The sequence below is a fragment of the Neomonachus schauinslandi genome, chromosome 3 (assembly GCF_002201575.2).
Source record: "Neomonachus schauinslandi chromosome 3, ASM220157v2, whole genome shotgun sequence".
NCBI lineage: Eukaryota > Metazoa > Chordata > Mammalia > Carnivora > Phocidae > Neomonachus > Neomonachus schauinslandi.
The window spans coordinates 43,365,750-43,381,242 of NC_058405.1; positions in this window are offsets into that span (position 1 = coordinate 43,365,750).

Below are 15,493 nucleotides of genomic sequence, written 5' to 3' on the forward strand. Positions count from 1 at the left end.
TTTGGGAGTATCTGAACTCTCATAGCTTCTGTATTTTCCCCAGTTTGATATATACAAGGGTTCTTTGTACATACTGTGTTCTCTATGAAAGTTACATAAATGGCTTATTAAATTAACGAGGAATGTATTCAGTTATCTCCATAGCTTAGCAAATTCAGTACATTTAACAGTATAATAATCAACATACACAAACTAAACCTTCCTTCAGGATTTTTACTGTATTCTAGTTTAGAAACACATATTATACTTCTTCTACTTATCAAGGCTTGAAACTTAAGAATCAACTTGAATTCTTAGTTTTTCTCATTATAACATTTAGTCAGGAAACAGATTTTGATAATCATACCCTCACAGTGTCTCTCACATCCACCTGCTTCTTGCTTTCCATTCTCATGACTCTTTCCTTAGTAAGATGCAGGCTACAACTCAAAATTCTTTATCTCAGTGAGGTGAAACCAGATACCAGCAACTTCCTGAATCACATTTTTAAGCCACCTTCCTTTCAGTTGAAGCACCTGGGTTACAGTCTAACCATACCATATCCAGTATCTGAAGATTTTTATGAATTCTGCTTCATCTCCAAATTTTATTAGTTATTTTTGTTTCTGACAACAGTGAACAGGAGAAAGCCAAGAACAAACCTGCAGAACTTAACTAAAACTTTTCAGTCCACCTTTAGAGTACAGATTCTGTTCTAGAGGGTCTTAAGAGAAACTTTCTTCTGTTGCAATCTTAACTGATACAGATCTATGGTGTCATAGGTTTCATAATGTAGAATCGATCAGATGCATACTTAAAAGAAGTGAGGTTTGCTTGGTACAATCTTTCTTGGTAAAACTGTATTAGTTATTGATCCTTTTAAAAAATTCAACCAAACCATAGCTTCTAAATGATTCTAGAATTTTATAAGTGACTTACGCCAATGCACTTGGTCTCAAATTCTCATATCAACAGTTAACACTACATCAGAAGAATATTCTCTACCTGCACTTTTCTAACTTTTCTTGAGTGCTTAAATTTTGGTGGCTACTGTTCTTTGAGGGAACGGTGCATTTTTGCCATTGGTTGTTATTGGGTTTTTGTTGTTTTTAGATTCTGCCTTTAGATAATATTTGCCAGAAATCAGAAACAATTTCATTTGGATAAGTCTTCATTGAGAGAGAACTTTTACGTATTTTAGATATTTGTTTTCCAGTTTTTATAGTTTAAGGATTATTCTATTCAAAATAGGTATTTTGAATATAGTTAAAATCATTGATTTTCCCTTAAAATTTTTGTAAAACTCGAGTCATATTTGGCCTAATCTTTATATACATTTTGTTTAGGTCATGTACATTTCTTTGCTAAATCTTCCTGTTTAAAAACATCCTCCTCTTCCTCACTAGCCTTCTAATCTGATTTATCACAATCTTTGGGCTACAGCCATTCTTTTTACATATTTCCTTTGTCCACCTTTGATTCATTCATGATTAAGATGTCATGCATTAGCCATCAAAAGGAATGAAATCTTGCCGTTTGCAATGATGTGGATGGAACTGGAGAGTGTTATGCTGAGCGAAATAAGTCAATCAGAGAAAGACATGTATCATATGACCTCACTGATATGAGGAATTCTTAATCTCAGGAAACAAACTGAGGGTTGCTGGAGTGGTGGGGGGGTGGGAGGGATGGGGTGGCTGGGTGATAGACATTGGGGAGGGTATGTGCTATGGTGAGCACTGTGAATTGTGTAGGACTGTTGAATCACAGACCTGTACCTCTGAAACAAATAATACATTATATGTTAAAAAAATAAAAGAAGAAGAAGAAGAAGAAGAAGACAGCAGGAAGGGAAAAATGAAGGGGGGGATTTTGGAGGGGGAGACGAACCATGAAAGACTATGGACTCTGAGAAACAAACTGAGGGTTCTAGAAGGGAGAGGGGTGGGGGGATGGGTTAGCCTGGTGATGGGTATTAAAGAGGGCACGTACTGCATGGAGCACTGTGTGTTATACACAATGAATCATGTATCACTACATCTAAAACTAATGATGTAATGTATGGTGATTAACATAACATAATAAAAAAAAAGATGTCATGCATTTTCTCAGCAATTTCTTAGCATACCTGAGCTATTTTTTTTTCCTTTTAAAGTCTCAGAGAACCCTAAAGATACTGTTTTCCTGTTGAATTTCTACTGCCACCTAGAAAAATAACACCCTGCTTCTTTTGTTTTTAAGATAGGTATTTATCGGGGTGCCTGGGTGGCTCAGTTGGTTAAGCGACTGCCTTCGGCTCAGGTCATGATCCTGGAGTCCCGGGATCGAGTCCCACATCGGGCTCCCCGCTCAGCAGGGGGTCTGCTTCTCCCTCTGCCTTCTTCCCTCTCGTGCTCTCTGTCTCTCATTCTCTCTCAAATAAATAAATAAAATCTTTAAAAAAAAAAGATAGGTATTTATCAAAATTATTAGTAAATATGATTTTAACAAATACACATTTACACTTACTCCTTTTCTTTTTTTTTTTTAAGATTTTATTTATTTATTTGACAGAGAGAGACACAGCGAGAGAGGGAACACAAGCAGGGGGAGTGGGAGAGGGAGAAGCAGGCTTCCCGCGGAGCAGGGAGCCCGATGCGGGGCTCGATCCCAGGACCCTGGGATCATGACCTGAGCCGAAGGCAGACGCTTAACGACTGAGCCACCCAGGCGCCCCACTTACTCCTTTTCTTACCTTTTCCCTATCCCATCTCAAAAATGGGCAGTTCAATCTGATTGGTCAGATTCTAGGACAAAAATAATGCCATTTTCATTATCTGGTTCCTATAAAATAATTTAATCCATGATATCTTATCTCTTTTGTACACGGGCTTCAGAATGGAAAATAGATTCATGTTCTTTTAAGGGAGAGGCAAACACCTCCCTCTTCTCTCCTGCAGTCCAGGACCCTTTCTTCTAACTTTTCTATTCATTTTGGGTGTGAGCTGTGGAGAAGAAAAAGCTAGGGAATATTCGAGCCTAAGCCAAGTTTTCTGATTTGCTACTGTTTCCTGCACGGAGATATAGGTACAAGCATAAATTATCAAGTGTTACCTTACTTTCATTTCTGATTATTATTATTTATTTTCTTTTAGTTTTCCAAGACGATCTCTGGAGAAATTGGACTGTGGCCTATAATTCTTGTTATTCTTGGGTTTTTTTTTTTTCTTCCCATAATGCTATTAATTACCCTAAGTAATAAGTGTTTTTAGTTTTACCAGTGCAATGGCCAGTATGATTCTAAATATTTCATTCCAAAACTATGACTTAATAGCTGTTGGACCTTAAGCAATTAATTTGGGTTTTTTTTTTCATTCTTTGTAGAATAGGTTGATTCTATGATGATCTACCTGATAATAGAATCTGTTCAATAGATATCTGTAACCCTCAGAAATACATATCTTGGATTGTAATTTCTGAAAATACGTTGATGAACATTTAATGCTTACGTCGTGGCACTACCTATATAGATGCTCATATAGCTTTTATAGTTTCCTTTATTTTATAACATAAATTCAGCCTTCCAAATGAATCCAGGTTAACTTAGATATTTATAATTCCAGAACTAGAATTTACAACACATGCATCAGTCCCAATAGCTTCTAGTTTCTCCTGTGCATCCTCTTATCCTCTTAGTGCAAAAAATACCAGTGCCTAAATATAAACCTTAGTGTTCCACTTCAGCCAAGTCCCATTAGCCGAAAAAAATATTAGCTTTCACATAAGTTTTTTTTTTTAAAGTCTTGTTCTTCCTCACAGTGTGACAGTTTGCCTTGTCAGTGAAGAGATCTTCTTCATTTAGGAATACACCACACTATGTTTTCATCCTTCAGCAGTGCTTTAAATTTAGATACAATTTATAATAACACTAAAGATGAGTCTATCCTTTAAAAGAAGAGTGGAATGCAAAACCTACATATGAAGCGAGCATCTGGGTCCCAGTTGCATTCTTTTCAAGTGTTCTTATCTGCGTTCATGGGAAAATCTAGAGCTGTATGTCTGTTCTGCTTCACAGAGCAAAGAGAATAGCAACTTCAAAAAAGTAATTCCTAATTTTACCCACAGTGTTCATTATTCACAATGATCAGAAAGGGAGTGTTCTCCACAATTACAAAACATCACACAAATATACACATGAATGCAGCACCTATTTTAGTGTTATGTTTTGTTTTACTGAGAGATAGCACTTTCTTATGAGGTACAGAAAATATTTTCTTAGCTATAACCTTGCCCTCACACTTTCAACATAAACAAAAGTGAGTTTTCAGGTCTGCCTTCTTAGTTTTTATTTGAAAGTAGGCGAGGCTTTGGGGCAATTTAGTTCTGCTTCACCTGTTTTCCTTCTAGGACCCAGGCTGAAGAAAATGTGCTTGCAATATGTTTTTCTCATGGTGGAGAGTGAACGTATAAAAAGGTTGGTTGAAGCTTTCCATGATTCTGAAAGCATTAGCCTGCAACACTTACTCTGCCTCTTTCTCTTCTCCATCTTATATTCCATTGGTCAAAGAAGGCCAAACCCCACGTGAAGGGATTGGGATAAGTACTCAGCTAATGCTTATGGAAACTAAAGCAACATCACATGACAAAGACATTAGATGTTTACTCGATTTTCAGAAAGGGAGTAAAAGAAGAAAACAATAACACAATCTACAGTAGACGATAGATAAGGTAGAAAGGGTTGCTATGAATTTCTAACATAAAAGAAATAAAGGTCACATAAGTAGCATTCATTGCTATTTAAGGATGCTCTCATTTTTCTTGTTGGATTCTCCCTTAGCAGTGAAGCATTCTTGTACAATAATTGAGAAGTTGAAGAGGTGAAGTTATTAAATGAAAGCTATCGTCGCTACTCCTTCATTAGAACATTTCTGGATCCTGAATATCTCAATACAGGTCAAAACAGCCCATCCTCACATCACACTAGGCACCCTTAAGCAAAACATGCATAGGACAGAGAATGACAAGATGCCTTCTCAGCTTCATGGTACCTTGACTAAAGGAGTCCTTGCAGAGGGCGCCTGGGGGACTCGGTTGGTTAAGCGTTTGCCTTCAGCTCAGATTATGATCCCAGGGTCCTGGGATGAAGCCCCGCATCCGGCTTCCTGCTCAGCTGGAAGCCTGCTTCCCCCTCTGCCTCCGCCTGCCACTCCCCCTCCTTGTGCTCTCTCTCTGTCAAATAAATAAATAAAATCTTTTAAAAAAAAAGGAGTCTTTGCAGAAACAAGTATGTTTAATTTTTCCCTCCATGTTATGTTCCAGCATACTTTTTAACTAGTGGCAATTCATAGAAAAATTCTAGATGGGTTAAAATTAGGATTTTCTTTGTTTACATGCAAAGGGCAACTACAAAGGGGCAATGCACACATTTTCAGACATCTATACTAAGAAAGAACACGAATGAAATTGAAAATATTGAAACTAATTCTCCTAAAATCATTCAAGTCTATGTAGTCTTTGAAAGTTTTTGAACATTTTTAAGGATTATGTGTATTCCAGTTTGAAAACCAATTAAATATGGTATAATGAGAAGTTTGAAGTTGAAAAACTATGATCCCCATAAGCAAATGCTTAACAATAGTTAGCAAATGCCAACATTCATTTGTTACTTTTAGAAAATGTAGGAAACTAGAAATAAAATGTTCTCAACTTAATGAACAACCTATATTAAAAATAACCAGTAAACCTGTCATTGAGGAATAGTGAAACCAGAAGAAAATAGCCCTTTCCACCATGTCTGTTTAGCCTTGTAGTAGAGGCCCTGGCCAATGTAATAAAATCAGAAACAATAGGTCATGACTCATAAGAATAAAAACTTCTTTGCTTTTAATTGACTAATTGACTACATAGAAAATCTAGAAACTCATATATACAAACCATTTGAATTAATAGGATAATTATGCAAGTTGGGTAGCTAAAAATTATCATACAAAAATGATTATCATTCCTTGGAGACAAAGATCCTATTCATAACTGACAACAAAATTAAAATATAGTTAGGAATATAGCTAGCAAAAGACACACAACATTTCTTAAGAAATAGTTATAGAAATAACAGAAAGACATAAAGACAGCTTGACTGTTCATGGACTAAAAGACTCAATGAAGTAATACATTCAGTCCTTCCCTAAATTGATCTATAGAGGTCACAGGACTTATTCTAGAAGAGATATTCTATCAATTTCAAAAATTAAGAGAGTGTAGTATTGGTGAGGAGTAGGGGTAATCAATACAATAGAAAAAAAATTTAAATTAGACCAATCATATATAAAAATTTGATATAAGGCAACAGTTGTATTATAAATCATTGAAGGGTTAATCAATTAGAATACATTAAAATGCTTTTAAAAAAACACAATTAGCAATGTCATAAGGAGATTTTAAGAAAAAACACACACTAGGAGAGAATATTAAAACACATAAAACAAATATTAATATCCAGAACTTTTACAAATCAAACTCATTTAAGCCACTCCATTTCCCATATAAGAAAAAAATATTTAGCTTGAATTAGTATTGTTAAAAAGGTGACAAATTATACTTGAAAATTACAGGCTGATAACCAATGTCAGCCAAGCAGTTCCCAAATAAGAGTCAAGATAGTAAAAAATTAATGACGTACTATATGTTGGCTAATTGAACATAATAATAATTTAAAAAGTCAAAATAATGATCAAACTTCTCTGGTACATCATTAAACAAAATAAAACAAAACATTAAAAGCTATACTTGCATTAGAAAAAGGAAATAAACATGGACCTATTTTATATTTTGTTCTGTCTCTAGTGGCATTATAAGATGGCCATTTATTGACATAAATATCTTACTGTACTTTGTATTAGAACAACTTTTGCCCAAGTGTCCACCTACTAATGAATAAAGATGTGGTACGTACACACACACACACACACACACAATGCAGTATTTCTCAGCCATAAAAAGAATGAAATCTTGCCATTTGCAATGACATGGATGGAGCTAGAGAGTATTACACTAAGTGAAATTAGTCACAGAAAGACAAATACCATATGATTTCACTCATATGTGGAATTTAAAAAAACAAAACAAATGAGCAAAGGGAAACAAAGAGAGGCAAACCAAGAAACAGACTTAGGAGAACAAACTGATGGTTACCAGAGGGGAGGTGGGGGGGTGAAATAGGTGATGGGGATTAAGGAGGGCACTTGTGATGAGCACTGGGTGCTAAATCACTATATTGTACACCTGAAACTAATCTTACACTGTATGTTAACTAACTGGAATTTAAAACAAAAACATAGAACTTTTCATTACCAAATAAAGACACACTGTGAAATTTAAAAAGCAGTGTTTTACTAATAAAATTCTAAATTTATAAAATAGAAATAAAAAGTTCTTAATTAAAAAACTTTCTTATTGGTTAATATTTAATAGCTGTTACACACTCTCCACAAGAAAACCATTATGGATTCATACAATTTAATGTATATCTAATGTTGCTACTTCTCTCTCCTAAACAGATAGAGGAGTTAAAAACACAGCACCTACAAACTCTAAAAAAGATGATGCTATAGAATTCTCAACGTCATCCTATGTTCCACAAGCACCATCCCCTAGAATGTTTAAATTGCCACTGGTGTCCCCCCAGTTCTGCCTGCCTCATTTCTGGCCTGCCCTGAAGCAGCTGTCTGAAAACCATTAGTTTGTGGGTTCACTTTTGTCCAGGCCTGGACCACTAAGCACGAAGCAATTCTACATATTTGGATTTGTCTCTTCCCTGGTAAGGCTTGAAATATTCTGCAGCGCCCAACCTGTAATCTGCTGCTGTCCCATTGTATAATATGCTGTAGTATCCTAAGTCCCTTCTTTCTTTTGTTCCCAACCTTATTGGACTTCTGCTTGCATATAAACCTAATTTCCCATTGTTGTCATAACCCACCTTGAGTCACTTTGTGAATTTCTACATCCATCATGGAAAGTGAACTTTGTACTCAAATGCTTGCCTCTAACATGAGCTCTGATTTAACCTCGGTTAAATTCTTGCAAAGCCACTGTTAGAAGGCAGAGGAGGATCAATAAAATATCTTCCACCCTGAGAAGCCATTTTAATACTGAATTACAAAGCAAGCCACTCCATACCACTTACAGAGTTTTATTCAGGGTAACCTACTGACAGGGAGGGGCAGCCAGACGACCCAAATCACTACGCAACTATTCTCCACCAAGCCAAGACCTCAACCCCGAGCTTTTACAGAGCGAGGGGCATGGTGGTGAGGTCATAGGGCAGTTATCTAAAGTGGAGACTTCTGTGCACCAGTCATCTTGACTAGTTATCTAAAGTGGTGCTATCTGTGCACTAGAGGGGAGAATAAGATAGAAGGCCAGGGATGAAGTTGGTGTTGTCAGCACTCATACAACCAGTTTGAAAAGGATGCCTTCTGAGACTACTTACTACTCCGCTTTTTTTTTTATTATTATTGATGTATAGTTGACACCCAGTGTTACTTTGGTTTCCAATGTATAATAGAGTGATTAGACAAGTTTATGCTTTATGCCATGCTCACCACAAGTGTAGCTCCCATCTGTCACCATACAACACTAGAACAATACCATTGACTATATTCCCTATAGCATACTTTTTATCCTCATGACTTATTCATGCCACAACTGGAAGCCTGTATCCCACTCTGCCCTTCACTCATTTTGTCCATCCTCCCACCTCCCTCCTCTCCTGCAACTAATAGTTCTCTGTATTTATGAGTCTGTTTCTGCTTTTTGCTTATTAAGATTCCACAAAAAGTGAAATCATATGGCATTTGTCTTTCTCTAACTTATTTCACTTAGCATTAATGCCCTCTAGGCCAATCCATGTTGTCACAAATGGCAAGATCTCATTCTTTTTTATGGCTGAGTAGTATTCCATTATATATGGAATATATATATTCATTACATTCAATGGATATATAATAATGGATATATATTCATAATCAATAATACTGGATATATATTCATAATGGATAATACTGGATAATTAATTGGAATATATATCCATAATTAATTGGAATATATATCCATAAAGACTATATATATATATATATATATATATATCTCACATCCTCTTTATTAATTCATCTATTGATGGACATGTGAGTTGCTTCCATATCTTGACTATTGTAGATAATGCTGCAAAAAAACATAGGGGTGCTTATATCTTTTTGAATTAGTGTTTTCATTTTCTTTCCATAAACACTCAGAATTGAAATTGTTAGATCATATGTGATTTTATGTTTTTGAAGAACTTCCACACTGTTCCATAATGGCTGTACCAAATTACATTCCCACTAACAGTGCATGAGGATTCCTTTTTCTCCACATCCTCACCAACACCTGCTGTTTCTTGTCTTTCTATTTTAGTCCTTTTGAAAGGTGTAAGGTGATATCTCACTGTGGCTTTGATTTGCATTTGCGTCAGTGATGTTGAGCATCTTTCTCAAGTGTCTGCTGGTCAGCTGTATGTCTTATTTGGAAAAATGTCTATTCAGGTTCTCTGCCCATTATTTAATCAGATTGTTCAGGGATTTTGGTGTTGAATTGGATAAGTTCTTTATATATTTTGGATATTAGCCCCTTATTTATTAGATATACCCTGTGTGAATATCTTCTCCCATTCAGTAGGTTGCCTTTTGTTTCACTGGTGGTTTCCTTTGCTGTGCAAAAAGTTTTTATTTTGGTGTAATCCCAATAGTTTATTTTGCTTTTGTTTCCCTTGCCTAAGGAGATATTATCTGGTAAATGTTGCTAAGGCCAATGTCCAAGACATTACTATGTTTATTCTAGTTTTATGGTTTCAGGTCTCACGTTTAAGTCTTTAATTCATTTTGAGTTTATTTTTGTGTGTATTGTGTAAGAAAGTACTAAGACTACTGCTCTTATACTGTGAGTGGTCCCCAAACTCTTTGAGGTTAGCCCAACTTTTGGTAACCACATTTTGGAGCTAGACCTTCCTCTATAAAGTACTATATCTGTTCCCCTCCCCATTTGGCTTATTTTCCTTTATTAGAAAACTCATCGTGAAGGTTTCATCATTATTTGACAAAAAAGGTCCTTGTGAAAGCACTGAATTCATACTTTCTTGGAGCCAATAAATTAGGAAACTGTGGTCAACAGATCAAAAATGCTTTTGAAAATTAATGATTATTATTATCTTACTAAGCAAATTGCTTTGGAGATTATGAGAGCTTTGTTCACAAATGCAGTGGAATGAGCATCAGATTAAAACCTAGCTGCTCATGAGTTGATGATATTGTGAAAGTGACAGATTCTGAGACCCATATCCTTTTCTGTAAAATAGAAGCAATTAGGACAACAGCCTTCTTACATTGTTGCAGAGACTGATAAGAATGTTTAAAGTGTTTTGTTAAGTTCTCTGCAAATGTTATAAAAAGAAATAAGTGCCCTACTGAATTAAATATAATATTCAGTCCAAACACTTTTCCATTAAAAAATAAGTAAATCAAGGGCGCCTGGGTGGCTCAGTTGGTTAAGCAACTGCCTTCGGCTCAGGTCATGATCCTGGAGTCCCTGGATCGAGTCCCGCATCGGGCTCCCTGCTCGGCAGGGAGTCTGCTTCTCCCTCTGACCCTCCCGACCCTCCCCCCTCTCATGCTCTCTCTCTCTCAGTCTCTCTCTCAAATAAATAAATAAAATCTTTAAAAAAAATAAGTAAATCAAAATCCTAGTCAAACTTTAAACTGTACTTTGTAATAAAATTTTATAATGAAATTATATATTTCCAAATTCTATTTAATAGTTAGAGGAACTTAGTCTACTCAGTGCATGCAACACCTTGATGCCAGTGTGCGACCAAAATGAACCAAAAGACCCGAGCTGACCAAGTTAAGAGTAAGCCAGAGCTCTAGCTTTTGACTACATTTCTGATCAGTGCCAGTTAGCTTAGGAATATGAATCCTAGGAGATTCTCTTGCCTCTAGTTTACGTTGTCAGACTTTAAGCCAAAGTGGCGCAAAAGACAAAGTACTGCATTTTTTTTTCATTTTAAAAATATTTATTAAGCAGCTACCATATGCCAAGCTCTGTTCTAGGCAATGGGGATAAAATAGGAACCAAACCAAATAATGCTGCTGCCTTCTAGGGGTATAGGATGTAGCTCAGGAGATAGAATAGAAACATATGGACAAATAAATATCATGGTAGATTCTTGTTTAAGGATTATCAATCCCATTTCCTTGTCCTGACTACACAGCATACAGAGATTTACATTTTCCAGCCTCCTCTTCAGTGATGGTGGGGACATATGACTGGGTGCTGGCTAATGGGAAGAACTAGATATGCCACTCTTAAACCTAGGCAGGATAAGCCCTGCATTTTTCCTTCACTCTCTCTACACTAATTCACTGACTTAATGCTGATGACCTTAGAAAAAGGCGCAGGTCCATAAAGGAAGAATCCATGACCCAAAGTGTTCAAGCTTGGAGAAGAACCTCTTGACAAGAGTCAAAAGTGTAATGTGAATAAGAAATCAATTTGTACTGAACTAAACCAGTATGTTTTTGTTGATCATTTGTTATAGAAGCTATAGAGTTTTACACTCACAAATACAAATGTACAGCTTATTGGCAGGTAATCATATATACTGTATAAAAGCATAAATATAAGAGGATATAGAGGAAGAAAGTGCTATTAGTATACACAATATAATCAGAAAAGACCTTTTGGTTTTCTAAATGTTGAACAGAGAGGTGAATAAAATGAGGGACAAAATCATGCGTATATTTGGGGATGGACATTCTCTAGGTACATAACACCTACAAATACAAAGCAAAACTGTAACTGGCTTTTTTGAGGAACTGAAAAAGGGAATATAGTTGGAAATACTGGAAAGAGAGTTAGGGGTCAGATCATTGCAGGCCACATTAGGATTTGATTTGAAACTAAGAGTAAAATTCATCACAAAGTTTCTATTAAGTTCATAATGATGGACAACAATGCTGCAGTTCAACTAAAAAGAATACTTCGCAAGTGCTAAGTCAAAGTACATATTTGATCTAGAGGAACTCTTGTTTTTTCACAGCATTTTCTGGTAGTATCATCTTTAACATTAATTAATTCATTTGTATTGGTTCATAATGCTGCAATATTGTATAGATCTTCATCACTTATGTCATATCGTCCTTCTCCATAGCAGTAATGTTGCCATAGAATCTTGGTGTGTGCAAATTCTTAAAGCCCTCATGCCTGCATCATGTAATACTTGTAGATCATTTTGACCAACAATCATTTGCTACTTTTCTATTTTCTGGGGGACTGTTGTGTACCTTTATACTGGATATTCCTATACAATATAATAGCAATAGCAACTAAGCAGACAATACATATAGAACTCCAAGTCCACAATATTTTTCTTTTTTAAGCAAAAATATAAGCAACAAATTATATTATTTGATTGTTTTAGAAAACCTACTAAACATTAAAAATAAAAGGAATTTTCATATCCAATATATTATAAGTGACTGCATTGGTTGCAGATCCAATTTCTTCCTAGCTCCAAAGTATTCAGTTGTTTGAGGATAATTCAAATGAAGGAAATTTTAATATGTGGAAAAAATTTTCCAAGTAATGTAATTGGTCATTTTAAATTCACTATCATCTACTGATTTCTCATATATTTTCTTTTAAGCACTGAAAGATAACCAGTCCGATTTTTGCAAATAACTGTATTTTTATTACTTAAAATTTGCAGTTGAGAAACAAAAGTAAATTATGTCTGTGAAAGTAGTGCTGGTCATAAATGACTAAATGACTATCTTCATTTACTGCTGTACAACAAGATAAAAATCATCACTATCAGAATGTTTTCATAAACAAAAGACTTTTTTAATTAAGAAATTTAAAAAGATAAAAGATACAAAGGAATATTCTAATATAACAGTTCAACTATGGGTTAGCTTTCCATAAATTGAATGTTTGATCTACAGTTAAAAGGACCATTCCTATAGGAAAGTGATTTAGTTTCTCTGCTCCACTTTTATACTAATAAAAGAAAATATGAACAAGTATCACCTAGATAATAATATTAACAATAAAATGGTCTTAAGGAGATAATGTTAGGGATCTCATTGAGACCTTCTCATAACAAACACATTATAGTACATCATATATTTTCTCTAAAATTGCAATATTTAAGTGGAAATAGATACACCAGTTTACTCTGTAAACAATTATACTGATTTGAAAAATTAAGGGAAAGGGGAAAAGTTTGAGTCTAAATTTTATAATAACTATTCACTGTTATTAGGAAATATTCTATCTGGACTCTGTCATTAATATTATAAACCTAGGGGCACCAGGGTAGCTCAGTCTGGTAAGCATCTGACTCTTGATATCTGCTCGGGCCATGATCTCAGGGTTGTGAGATGGAGCCCCATGTCAGGCTCTGTGCTGGGTGTGGAGCCTGCTTGGGATTCTCTCATTCTCTCTCTGCCTCTGCCCCTCTCCCCCCTTAAAATATATATATATATATAAAATATGTTTTATATATATATTATATATATTAATATTATATATATATAAGCTCAGAAAAATAACTACTTCCCATAATCATTGTTAGAAATTAAGATTGCCTAGAATGCTTTTGAAATGCTTTATGAAATATTTATTAATTATTACTTTTCACTTATATTTTTGAAAAACATGATAGAAGTCTATTTACAATATTCTGGCATTTTCAATCATGTATCAGTATGATAAAAATAATTCAATTTGTTCTGGTTGTCATCCTCCATTGTTACCATAAAATACACAAATGAATAAGTATGACTCAACAGTAAAGAGTTCAATTTGAAAACTACAGAATTTCTTAATGACTTTTTCAATATCAATGATCTTCAGTAGTTTTTGTTTATTCAACAAAACCCAGAAATGTAATTGGGTTCTACTGCACTCAAACTCATCATCTGAAAGAATCACCATTAAGAAAATAGTTTCCAGGGCACCTGGGTGGCTCAGACGGTTGAGCGTCTGCCTTCGGCTCAGGTCATGATCCCAGGGTCCTGGGATCGAGTCCCGCATTGGGCTCCCTGCTCCTTGGGAGCCTGCTTCTCCCTCTGCCTTTCTCTCTCGCTGTCTCTCATGAATAATAAAAAAAAAAGAAAAGAGTTTCCAATCTTGTGGGTTTTATCTTATTTTCTGGTGCTATAAATAACCTAAATCAATGCCTTGCAGTGAGTAGGAAGTCGACAGCATTTTCTGAATGAACGCATATATTAACAAATGAAGCCATACTTTTGTAAGAGAGAAAATAACTTCGGCTGTGCTTTGAACAAATAAAGTTTTTGAACATGACACAACCTAACAAAGAAAGTGTTTCTTTGAGAATAAAATGCTTTTTACCTGTGAAATATATGTAATTAGCTATAACAGGATCTCATTTAATCTTAGGCTTAAAAAAGAGATATGTTTCACAAACACACAGCTAGACATTTCTAGATAAAGAATACTGACAATGGGATTTTTCTTCTGACATGAGTTAGGTATCCCTTTAAAGTAATCACTTGCTTTCATAAAGCAGCAATCCATAAAAACTGCAGCACGTTTCTTTTATATTTTCTTGACAAAGGACAGATGGGTTAACTCACACTATTACGAATTCTTAATGAAAGGCTAATAGAAACTTATCAACCAAATCAAGAAAATATGCTGTAATATTTCACATGCTATGTTTTTAACATTGGGAATTTTTACTTGGTGATTCCATTAGCATCCAAATCTCGTAGTCATGACTGAGCTGAGCAGCATATCTGAGGACCATGCCCAGCGCAACTGAGGTGGTTGCTTTAAGTACATTCCCTGCCTGTCTCCCAGTTACCAGTATTTCTCTCAAAATTGTGCCCTTAGCATAAGAGGATCAACTCCACAGGTAAAAACAGTTTTACTAAGAAAGTACCAGTGGTTGGATTCTTTGAGTATACAAACAGCATTCCAAATATGAAATCTTCTTGAAAGAAACACTTCATTAAAAAAAATAATAATAACATTCCACTCAAATAACAAGTTAAATATGGAGGGAATATTTCGAAATAACAAATATATCTTGTTCAAAATAACTGATCAAGATACACTGAGATCCCTTTTTCTGTCATGAGCAAAAATACTTTTCAAATTTTAGTTCTTAGAGTAGCACTGTCCTATAGAATGATAATGCATGCCAAAATTATGAGCCAAGCATGTAATTTGAAACTTTCTTACAGACACATTAAAATATCTAAAGGAAACAGATTAAAATGATTTGGATAATGTCTTATTTAACCCCATATGTCTAATATGTTATCATTTTAACATGGAGCCAACACATAATTGTTAATAAAGTATTTTACATTCTTGTTTTTATGCTGTCTTTGAAGTCAGTTTTATATTTCAAGCACATACATCTCAGTTCAGACTATTTCAATGTCTCAATAGCCATATCTTGCCATTCTCTAAA